This window comes from Canis aureus, chromosome 17 (assembly GCF_053574225.1).
Source record: "Canis aureus isolate CA01 chromosome 17, VMU_Caureus_v.1.0, whole genome shotgun sequence".
Classification (NCBI taxonomy): domain Eukaryota; kingdom Metazoa; phylum Chordata; class Mammalia; order Carnivora; family Canidae; genus Canis; species Canis aureus.
In genome coordinates this window covers 49,026,809-49,039,364 of record NC_135627.1, presented here as the reverse complement: position 1 = coordinate 49,039,364, position 12,556 = coordinate 49,026,809, and the positions used below count along the sequence as shown (strand labels likewise).

The following is a 12,556-nucleotide window of genomic DNA, read 5'->3' as shown; positions in this document are numbered from 1 at the left end:
ATCCAGAAAACATATATCTGCTGTTCTCTGTAATGACATATTTGGGAAGTCAAGTAACCTTTAGAAAGAAGTTTACTATAATGAAGTCAGTCTACCCCTGAAATACTTAAATAGGGAATCAAGTTTTGTCTATAAATGTGTAGTTAAGTTTAAAAGGTACAGAGTTAAAAAAAAAATAGCCCACGTTCATTCAATTTGTTTTGTCAAAACAAGTAATAAAATATCTTGAACAGTGCCGAGCCAATGGGACTTCAAAATAAAAAGTTGTCTCAAGTTAAAGACACAGTATATTAACAGATGAGCCTGTTACAAAATTATAAATGCAGTTCAGGATAGGGTAGGCAAGAGGGCAGTTAATCTGAACTGTAGCAATGGAAGTCTTCAAACTGTCCATGAAGAAGGCTTCTGATCAATCCTTTCCTTTCTGATCACTATCTCTTTTTCTAAACTTTGGCTTCTTAAGAAAAAAAAATCAGTGGAATATCACAGTGGGTAATTTATTGTGAGTTTCTAAGGCTATGTAAGATTTTGTCTGGCTAATTTACATGTGGTTTCCATATTAGCTTGTTAGGCAGAGTGATCTTCTGTAAAGCAGGTTCAGTCTCCCTGCAGGTTCACTCAACCTCTTGGGAGTTATAATTTCCTTCAAATCCATCACTGTTCTGAAAACTTCCATATCCAACTCCACCAACTTCTCACACACATAGCTGCTACAGAAGGTGGACTTGTTGGCATCACTACTATGTTGGTAGTCTCCGGCACCAAATTCTCCACTGAATCTATTACTCCTAGGATGTACACAATTGCTACCCTTGTAGTGGGGCCATTTTTCTTACCAAGATTGCATTACTTAGTCTCTATAAGAAGTCTCTATAGTCTCTATAAGAAGTCTCCAACTATATAAGAAGTCTCTATAAGAAGATACAACAAATCCTTGGTAATATTTATGTTCCTCTTGTTAGAGAACAAGTTAGTAGGGCCAAGTTTTCCTACACATTCTGTACAGCCAATGTGATGTACAGTCTTCAATATCACTACAAGTCAAAATTGACAAGTTGTTTTATATTTGAAATGTCCAGTCCTCTAGATGCTATTGCTATAACCACTAGAATAGGGTTTTCCTGAGAGGAACAGATGAAGGCTCTTCTCTGTCTAAGATTGCTTGCCATGGATACTGGTACAAGAATATCTTTCCTGGTATCGTCCAGAGAATCTTCATTCTTTTTGTTCTCTGCATACACTAAGGTCAATGAATCCTTGCCTGTTGAAAGTCATGCAGAAATTATCATTTGTCTGACTTCTGTGTGATATTCTCAGAGGCAGAACCAATCTTCCCACAACCAAGAAGATATATTCATCCAAGAAATTAGGAGCAATCATCTTTATTTCTCTAGGGAAAACAGCACTAAACATCATGATGTGGTGAACTCCCTTTGGAGACTTGCTCTTTTGTTCAAGTATTCTACATATCTGAACTTCAAACTCCATATCCAACATTCTATCAGCTTTATTCAACACCAAGTATTTGCAAAAGTCTAATCCAATATTTCCTCTTTCCATCATATCTACTAGGCCTCAAAAGTGGCTACTAACACATGGCATCCCTGTTTTAAGTCTGCTGACCAATATCAGCACCACCATAAATAATCCAAAGAGAACCCTAGAATGGTATGAAAATTTTCTGGCTTTCTCATAGATCAGCACTGCCAGTTGTCTTGTTGGTGCTAATACCAAGGAAACTGGATATTTGCAGCTTCCAAATATTCCATTTTCTTTTATAGCTCTCCACGTTTCTCCTCTACCATCAGAATAAATCTGCCTCAAGATGGACAAGAGAAATGCTTTAGTTTTTACAGACTCTGTTGGGGTACAAGCCACCAAGTGTCTTTTCCTTCTGCATTGGAGTCAGGTGAGTATAACAAATAAGCTCAATGTTTCCCAAGATGAATTCTCCCATCTCATCATAATTGAAACTTTCAATATGTGGGAGACAGTTGTTGCCAGTTGCCTCAATTGGAATGTCATATTTCTAAAAATTAAATCTATTCTTATCTCCAAAAGAGTTTCTGTTCCAAGCACTTACTTGGTGGGAGTGGTTTTGACAAATCATCTTCATCTGATCTGTCACACCAGCAACTGGTTCCACTATGTTCATTTGTCAGAGCCACTTCTGTAATCATGGCTGCCAATACTATCAATCTTTTTGTCCATGATCATCAAACCTCCACTTTTATCCACTTCCACCATCAGTGAGAAACTAGACTGTCCTCTTGAGTCGCTATGAACCTCAAAACTGTTGTATGCATCCTTTATTGGAACTCATTATGAACTGTCTTTATCAAAGACTCTTTTAGTAACTTCTCTGTTTCTTAAGGGAGGAGGAATATAGCACCCTTTATAGGCTGTACTTCCTCCATGCTGATTACCAGAAGAATTCAGATGTGCATTACCAAATTGCTGGTTCAGTTTGAGCTCATTTTCCACCACCACAGGATCTATCTCTGAAGAATACAGAGAACTCAGAATTTTCCTCCACAGCTCTCTAAAATGTGTAGAATGTTGTTCCGACAAATAAGGTCTCCAGATACATAACCATTGTTTGAAAGAAGTATCTTTGAACAACTTATGATTCAAAAAAAGTTTTATGACATTATTGTCCAATGATTATAAAACATGGCTGAGTAAATCATTTGAAATAGGTATGTTTTAATGTTTCATATAGTTTTTAAATGAATTTTAAATTATTTAATTTAAAAATCATCTCTTCAGATTTGTTTGATAAATCTCTAATTGTGTTACTATTTTAGATTAAACAATATTGCATGTATTTCAGTCAAAAATACTGGGATTTTACAATTTTTTGTTTATTCTATACTCAGTTACAGTGTGATTTATTGTCTATACTTTTCTCTGTAATAAGGAATTAACCTAATTAAGTTTGTGGGTACTAAGCAAAAAACTATGAATTCACTTAATGACTTGCAAGTAGCACAATGTAATAGTGTAAAAATAAGACTATAATTTTAGAGATTTCTCTGAATTCTAATTTTGACCATAAATGGGTTTCTATCAAATATTATATGCAGTTAGAGCCACTATAACTATATGGATTTGTGAATATATTGTTCAAATATACATAATGGCTCACATCTCTTGACATACTCAAGGTTAAATGTTGACAAGTGCTGTGCAAATTCTTCACCCTCCTCCTTTTAAATATTGCATGTAAAATGCAACATGTGTAAATGCCACAGGTTAATAGGTTTCCATAATCCTGTTCTATATATAGAATTCTTCAGGTCCCAAGATACAATGCAACTAATCCAATGCCCAATATGAAAGAAATTATTTTATTAATGATGTTTCCTGAATTAGGTAAAGAAGAATTAAATCAGTTTTTTGCACTTTTGTTTCTTTAATTGATAAGGGATAATAAAATCTAAGCCTTCAGAATGATAAGATTTTCAAGCTGTAAAAGACCTACAAAAATATACATCTAGTCCATTATTGATGAGGAAATCAATGCCTATGTTAAGCTCGCTATCTGTGACAGATTTGAGAGAATGTCAAGATAGTTGATTCCTAGGTCAATGCATTTTTCTGTACAAGATACAACCTCTCCTTTAAACTAACACAAATGCATCATAAAGAAATGTTTCACATAGACACTATAATTCCTTTAATTCAGCCTTCTTTCCTTCACAATTCTAGATTAACTGGGAAAGTAACTATCGTATTTCTTTTTGTTCTGAGTATCAGTTGTTCCAAACTCCACTTTATGTGAAATTTTCTACTTCTACGAAACCCACTTAATAACAGAAAATGAGTCTCTTTTCTTTCTCAGATATTCATAAATTTCCCAGGAATAATCACAAACAAAAGATTTAAGGAGAATACAAGCCATATGCTTAGAAATTTGCATTTGGTGAGTATTTAAGCATTCTTGGTAAAGAATCTTTAAGTATGGAAAGGATGTGTGCTTTTTCAGCATATAGAGGAAGGAGAATGGGGGAAGATCAATCTTTAGCTAATGAAGTTGCTTTATTCCCTTCCTCCTTGTCTCCTTCTCATCTGCTTTTTTTCTCTTTCTTTTGTTTTTTCCTTGCTTCAAAGTAATAAGCCAGAGACGCCTGGGTGGCTCAGTTAGTTAAGTGTCCTCTTAATTTTGGCTTAGGTCATGATATCAGGGTTGTGAGATGGAGCCCCATTTGGGGCTCCCTATGCAGTATGGGTTTGCTTGAAATTCTCTCTCTCCCTCTGCCTCTGTCACTCCTCCAATGCTCTCTCTCTCACATACACAAAATAAATAAACAAATAAAATCTTAAAAAAAAAAAAAAAGAATCCAAAGTGAACATGGTGGTATATACTAGAAGGTCCATTTTTTTCTATTTTTATATATGCTTCAATATAGCATGATTAAAAATAAATAATCAGAATATTTACATTAGAACAACGTTCCCTACATTTCAGAATGGAACTACTGAGATTGGCAGATTAAAAAACTATATTTATATAACTTTAGAAGTTCAAATGATATAACCTTTAATATACACTTTAGCTTAAGTTTACATTCTGAATCCTCCATTCTCAAGTGAAATATCAAAACATTTTTCCTTAGAGTTATTTAAATGGATAGCAAACATTCCCAAAACTGTGTAGCGTGAGATTTAATTAGAGAGATTAGTGGCCCCTTGGTTCCCTGAACTGAGTAGTTTGTTTCTTGAAACTTAGAAAGATGAAAAACTAGGTCCTCAGGCTCTTATTCCTCAAATTATAAATATTCCCCAAACAAGCATACTAGCTGAAAAAGAAAAAAGAAAAAACATGACAAAAGCCTATATATTCTTCAAATACTTGCATTTCTAATTCAATGGATAATTAGGCAACCTGTCCCTTATTACCACTGAGTGGGAGGTGGTCAGTGAGGAAGGTTTCTAGGGATATGCATATTGTCAAACTTTTAATACTATTTCCTTCACAGTCTCAGAAATGAAACATATATATATATATATATATGTTTCATATATAAATACATACATATATTTATTAATTTACTTCTTAATCCTTTTAATCATTTCTATAACACTAAAAAAAATAAAAGGAAACTATCTGATTTCCTAGATAATGGCTATGCAGTTATTTATATTTTTATTATTAATATACAATAGATTCATCTCTGTTGAAGGAAAACTCCACAACAAAGTAATTCTGAGGAGTTTCATACCCAGTCTTTTATTATTAATATACAATAGCTTAGTCTCTGCTGAAGAAAAACTCTTATCCATCAATCAGCTCCATTTCTGAGCTATTGTATTCAGTTAGTCTCATTAAATTTGGTTGTGCAAAACAATAAAATAATACAAGGTTTTACCTTTCCTATTCATTTCTATATACTATTAAAGCAATTTACTGAAGTTTCTACAAGTCATCCATTATTTTAGTCCCTTTGGGCTGCAATCCAGAAGTCTGATATTAGAGTGCCAGCATGGTCAAATGAGACTTATCGCTGTGCCCTCACATGGCAGAAGGGGCAAGGGATCTCTTTGAAACTTCCTTTATCAGTCACTAGTCTCTTTCATCAGGTTCTAGCTCCATAACTTGAACACTTATGAAAGGTCCCACCTACCAATATCATCACCTCTGGGGGTTAGGATTCCAACACATGAATTTTAGGGGGATAAAAACATTCAGATGATAACATCATCTGCCTCTACCCATTTGCCTCTACCCAAAAAAAACTGGAGGCTCTGGGATTTGAAATCTCACTAGCCCTTTAGGCTGCTTATAGGAAAGTTACTTCTTTGATTTATTTCTCAGCATCTTTTGTATTCCACGATAATTGTTGTTGTTGTTGTTTTCTGGCAAGGTTGTTATGAGATCAATTAGATTATTTAAATGCCAAAATTTCAGCCATATATCAGGTAGTCATCAATGACAAAATTAAATTTTGCCTCTTTTCAATGACTTGTGCTTCCCCTTTCAGTGTCAAAATTAAAGCTCTTAATATTAAATGCCTTTTTAAATACCTATTGGTAAATTCTACATTTTAAGACAGACATTTCGTCTGCCTAATTGTGTTGAACACCCTTATAGTAGATTCCTGGCACATAGTAAAATTTCAATAAACATTTATTAAATAAATAATTCTGGGGTTCCTAGAGTATCATGTACGGAGCTTAGAAGCTACCACTCCACCCTAGTAATAAGGAGTGAAAAATGGAACACAGAAAAATAACTCAGTTTTCTAGAATCCCTAAGAAAGGTAAAGACACAAGGAAAACCACTGTCCCTAAGAGAACCCAACCAACAGAGAAATAGAGAATAACAACTTAGCAAAGCAGGGACTCATGAAGAGAAACTGCTGTAGAAACCAGTGCCTGGGTAGAAACCCTAGGCTGTAATCACCAAAACTGATGGAGGCTCAGTGTGGAGAGCTCTGAGTTGTTGTAGAGGGACTCTCACAATATGAGATTTACTTGCAGAAGCTTAATCAGGTTCCCACAGTAAATATCAGAAGAAAAAATTCAAAATATGAAAATTAAGCATTTATAATAATAAATAACCAAAATCCAGAACACTGACAACACGAAATACTGCCAAGGATGTAGAGCAATAGGAACTCTCATTCATTCATTGCTGGGGAATGCAAACTAATACAGCCATTTTGGAAGATAGTTTAGCAGTTTTTTACAAGTAAATATGTTCTTACTGTATAATTCAGCAATTGTACTCTTTGGAATTTACCCAAAAGTTGTGAGAACTTAGTGCCACATAAAATAGGGATGTTTACAGCAGCTTTATTCATAATTACCAAGACTTAGAAACAGCCAAGATGTCCTTGAGTAGGTGAGTAGATAAATAAATTGTGGTACACAGACAATGGAATATTATTCTATTATTCAGTGCTAAAAAGAAATGAGCTATCAAGCCATGAGAAGTCATGGAGGAAACTTACATGCATATTACCAAGGGAAAGAAGTTAATCTAAAAGGCTACATATGATATGACATTCTATAAAAGCAAAACTATGGAGACAATAAAAAGTCAGCGCTTGCCAGGAACTGGGATTGAGAGGAAGGAGGGATGAACAGGCCAAGCACAGAGGAATTTTAGAAGACTAAAAATATTCTGCATGATATTTTAATGATGGATACATATTTTTATACATTGATCCAAACCCATCAGATGCACAGCATCAAGAGTGACCCCTAATATAAACTATGGACTTGTGTGATTACAATGTGTTACTATCAGTTTATCCCTTGTAATAAACGTGCCACTCTTGATGAGAGAAGTTGATAATGGAGGGGAAGGCTCTCCATATCTGAGAGAAGGAGATTTATGGGAAACCTCTGCATGTTCCTCTCAATTTTTCTATAAACCTAAAACTGTTTTTAAAAAGTCCTTATCATCATCATCATCATCATCATCATCATCATCATCATGAAGCATATGCATTGGATACCCAGTAGCTCGCCGTGATCGTATAGTGGTTAATAGTGGTTAGTACTCTGCGTTGTGAGGCATATGCATTTTTTCTATATCTTACTACTGATTAATATAGATAATAATATCATGTTCACAAATGTAAGAATGAATCTAATGCTAGTTGAAAGACAAAAGTAAATTTATTATGCCATACTACTGAAGCAATTGAAAATCAGTTGTAAATAAATTTACTTTAGTAAAATATCAAGATATGCATTTAAATTTCACTTTTCCAAAATTGTAGCTATGTTTATACATTTATAATTATCTTCACTTAAAAACATCTGTAGAGACTGCCATAAATACTGAAGTGAAAAATATATATAAAGTGGCAGATCAAGATTTCAGCAGTGGCTATATGTCCAAAATCCTTCTTCCTACTCCCCTTACTAAACTCTGTCCCTACCACCATATTGCGCTGAATCCAGTGAAGTTACTTAAATTTATATGTTCACCCCAAAATATAACCAGTTGTCTTAGCTCCCACCTCAAAGATAAACAATGGCGTCTCTACTGAAGTAGACTTTTTTATCTCTAAGTTTAGATTTTAACTAGATATGATTTTGAGGAATGAGATATAGGAAAAGCCTTACCTAAGCATTTTATTTTTGAACAGTGTTTTGCCAAAGGTATCATTCATTGTTGTTCCTATATATCTGTAGTGTAAACACTGTGACCACTAAGGCAATATACCCCGATATTCATAGGACATAATTTAATAAAGAATGAGAGTTTTTTTTTTTTTTGCTTCTGATACAAATATCAAAAATAAATTATGATGAGATCTTGCCTACAAGATGACCTTTAGAATGGAGGCTTGGAGAATTCGTTATTGTTTTTTAATAGCGGTACTATTGTAGTAAAAATAATAAAATGTTAAGTAGTAGGAGGAACAGAAATGGCATGATTTAAATTACAATATTTTGTGAGGCTCTAGATTAATATACTCTGATTACATCTGGCATTTAATTAATTTATTTAATTTCTTTCATTTCAATACCTGCATTACAAAAATGTCATTAATACAACACTTTCATCCAGATCACCAAATATTGAGTGATGTTAAAGAACTGTGATCATGCATTAAGCACTGAGATTTTAAAACGAATGCCATATTTGCCCTCTCTCTCTTTCTTTCTTTTTTCTCTTAGTAGTAGTACAGTCTACTGGGGAATAAAATCATCATGTATTGCAATATATAAAATAACTGTACTATATAATGCAGATTATCAGTGGCAGATAAATACAAAGTGATCAAAGTAGCAGGTACAAGATAAGAGACATGAATAGTGCATATCAGTAGAACTAATATCTAGTCCAGGCTTTTCCATTGCTCCAATGTGAAATTTTTTTTTTAATTTTTTTTTAATTTTTATTTATTTATGATAGTCACAGAAAGAGAGAGAGAGAGGCAGAGACATAGGCAGAGGGAGAAGCAGGCTCCATGCACCGGGAGCCTGATGTGGGATTCGATCCGGGGTCTCCAGGATCGCGCCCTGGGCCAAAGGCAGGCGCCAAACCGCTGCGCCACCCAGGGATCCCCAATGTGAAATTTTGAACAAATAATTTCACAGTTGATCAAGTTTCTTTAATCATTAAATAACTGACCAAGAATTAAAATAGCTAATATTTCTTGGGAAGTTTCACTTTATATAAAAACCTACTCTGGCTATTCCCATGAATATGATGATCTTATTGAGTGAAAAATGAAGCCTTCGAGGTAGTACATAAAGAGTAAGCATAGCATCAAGGATTCATATCATTGTGTTCTACCTCCTGCTAGTTAATGCATTCAGCACGCAAATCACAATACAATTTTCTAAGGTCCCAGAGGGGGAAAAAGTGTAATTATCTGAAACATGATTAAAAAATGGAAGACAGCACATGAATTCAGCTACCTCCATGAAGAAGATAACATTTTCCTTTTTTTTTTTTCTTTTTCATTGCATTTCTACTAGTTTTCTGTTAAGGTAGCAGCTCTCAATAAAAATAAAATATAAAAGACATTTAGAGTTATAAATAAGTCCTAAGGATCTAAAGCACATCACAGGGAATATAGTCAATGATATTGTAATAACTATGTATGGTGGCAAATAGTAACTAGACTTTATCATGGTGAGTGTTTTATAATGTATATAAATGTCAAATAACTAATTTGTACACCTGAAACTAAAATAATATCGTTTTCAACTAGCAATAATAAATGAATACATTTCCAAGTGTGATTTCACAACACTAATCAGATCGCCCTGGATAATGTCAATACTTCTGTTTCTGCTTTTGATCTAGATGAAGATGTTACAATATGGGGCAAGGGTTGCTAGGAATGGAGGTGCTAAAGTACCTCCATCAAAGCAAGTGAAATTGGAGATTAAGACTGTGAAGCTTTCCCCATCATAAAGTATTTCACTTTCATTCAAAGGGTATAGGCCTGCTTCTACTGGCAGATCTCTTCACTTTCTTAATTGCAAAATTTGCTTCAGATAATATTATCTATATCCCCCTAAAACATCCCTTCCTTCTAAATTAAATTTTAAAAATCACCAGCAAAAGGCTTTTTGTCTTATATTTATCCTCAAACGTGAAGAAGAGGAAATGGATGGGGTGTCAGATATGCTCATAAAAACATTCAGTTCACGTGAAAGGAAACTTTTATCTCTCCTAAACGTATTAATCAAAGACTAGTACCCAAAGTAGCTAACCCTGTGGCAAGATAAATGAACAGTGGAGTACACACAGAGCCTAGGATGTACCTAATATATAAATGCCATACATTCTACAAACTTTTGCATAAGTATATTCTCCTCCAAAAAGCATTGTGTGTGTGTGTGTGTGTGAGTTTTTGTTCTCTACTAATATTATAGAATTAAGACATATAGCTATTAAATAGGAGCCACGTGATGTTAAGACACAGAGTTCATGAAACACATTTATAACTTAACAATAAGTGAAGATATTTAACTGCCTGCTGCTTAAGAAAGTTGGTCCTGGGGATGTATAAACCATTAGACCTTGAAAAAGTGTCTATAGAAATGTGCTGTTACCCCCATAGGTGGCTATATGCTCCATCTAGGTGAATTGAGCTGTGCAAATTAACATGTGATCACAAACCAAGACCAAAATAAATCCAAGTCATGAGGGAAAGATATCAAACAGGGAGGATAAAGGAAAGTAAAGAAGAACCCCTGTCTCTTTTTCCAATTGCTTTCTTATTAGGTTTTCAAAGGAATTTGTGTTGGACGAGAAAGATTTTTATTCTCAGAACTACAGACAGATTTTCTCATATATATGGGAAACCGTGGGGTGTCAAAAATACATGGACTTAAGATGGGATGAGCAAGTCAATAGTATCTGAAAAGATTCAATAAATTGGAAAGAATTGTCTATATTCTTAAATTATCTATAAGCTTGGATAAATTAAATGCATCTGAGGAGAAATCACAATTCTTTCCATTTAGAAAAGGCCTAATAACATCAAAAAATACTCACTTGTATTTTAAGACAAACTAAATGTCAAATTCCTTACGATAACCTTTTTTAGTACCTGTAGTGAATGGGTCATTACGTTACATTCTACACTTACCCCAAATGTGCGTAAATCACATAAACACATATACTGGTGGTTTGAATGTAGAACCTGATGACGTCACATGTGCACCAAAGATATGAAACTGGGTTGATTCCCAAGCAGGTGCAAAAATAACTTGAAAAAGTAGGAAAGGGATATTGGCTGGGGTTAAAGTGTGAGATTGTGGTGAAGGTTTCCTACGTGAAGGCTGGGTGCATGTGCCCTGAACTTCCCTGAGAGCCAAAGGTGGGAGCACTCAAGCTTTCTTATCATTTTGACCGTTCTGTTTTATGGACTACCTCTGTAACTCATGTGTGGTTGAGAAGAATGTGTTTTCTGTTATGGTTGGATGGACTTTTCTACAAATGTTAAGACAGCCAAGTTAGGTGATAGACCTGTTCAGGTCAACTGTGCCATGATTTTCTACCTGCTTACTCTATCAATTTACAACAAAGAAATTTCAAATTCTCCAACTTTCATTTGATTGAATTTTGTGTTTTTTTCTTAGTGTATTATTGTCTTTTATTTTTTTTTTATTATTGTCTTTTAAAACTATTTTAGTAGCTCTAGAATTTACAACACGTATACTTAAATAATGTAGGTACACAATGAAGTTTCACTTGTAACGCTTCCTGTGTGGTGCAGTTACTGCCAGGCGCTCAGCTGAGCTGGGAAAGAGAGACTGAGCTGCCAAATGTCAGTTAGCCAAATTAAGGCAACAAGCCAAAAAGTGGAAGAGTTAAGTCTTTAATCATTTACTGCAATGGGAAATAAGCAAAAGGCTAAAAGCAAGGAAGCCCATGCCCCACCCCTGGTTCATTTTCCCCCATGGAACAGCACATCAGTCTAGGGGTGGTACAGATGTGGGGGTTGGCTCACTGTTGGCTCAAAGTCTCTGGCACTTTCATGGACTCTCAGGGAAAGGATAGAAGTGGGAAGGTACCAAGTACTGAGTCAGTTGGGAAAAGGTGTCTTTATGGTTTCCAGTTCCTCCCTCTCCCCCATATGAGACCTCAGCAAAGACGCCTGAAGAAGACCTCTCTGCCCAAGGCCTCAAATACAGACACCTAGGAAGGAAGGTGATGGTGATGGAAATGCACATGTGTGAAGAGCATGACTGTCCAGAGGGCCTCATACCTTGACTCCTCCCTTCAGAAACTGCAGTGCATGGGCTGCAACACCAAGTCTGTGCGGGGAGGGCATTTTTCCTCTGTAAGATAGGACAAGTAAAGCCTCTGTAATTGCCTATACTCAGGCCCCCCAAAAAATCACACATAGGTTTTTAACTAGGAGCCAAACTCCTCAGTTACCTTTAAGAATTTATCCTGAATTCCTCCTTCACATACTTTACGACATTGCTATCATTTATATCAATTATTCATAGGTTATACACACCTGATATATTGTTACTGTAGTGCTTTCAACAAGCAGTTGCCTTTTACATCAACAAAGAATATAAAACATAAAATATTTTATTTCGCTTTCATTGGTGCCTTTTT

At 34.9% G+C, this 12,556-nt stretch overlaps 1 pseudogene; it reads right to left on the bottom strand.

Moving 5' to 3' along the window:
• Positions 1 to 614: 614 nt before the first annotated feature.
• Positions 615 to 12,260, bottom strand: LOC144288152 (ATP-dependent RNA helicase DDX3X-like; annotated as a pseudogene).
• Between the last annotated feature and the right edge of the window lie 296 nt (positions 12,261 to 12,556).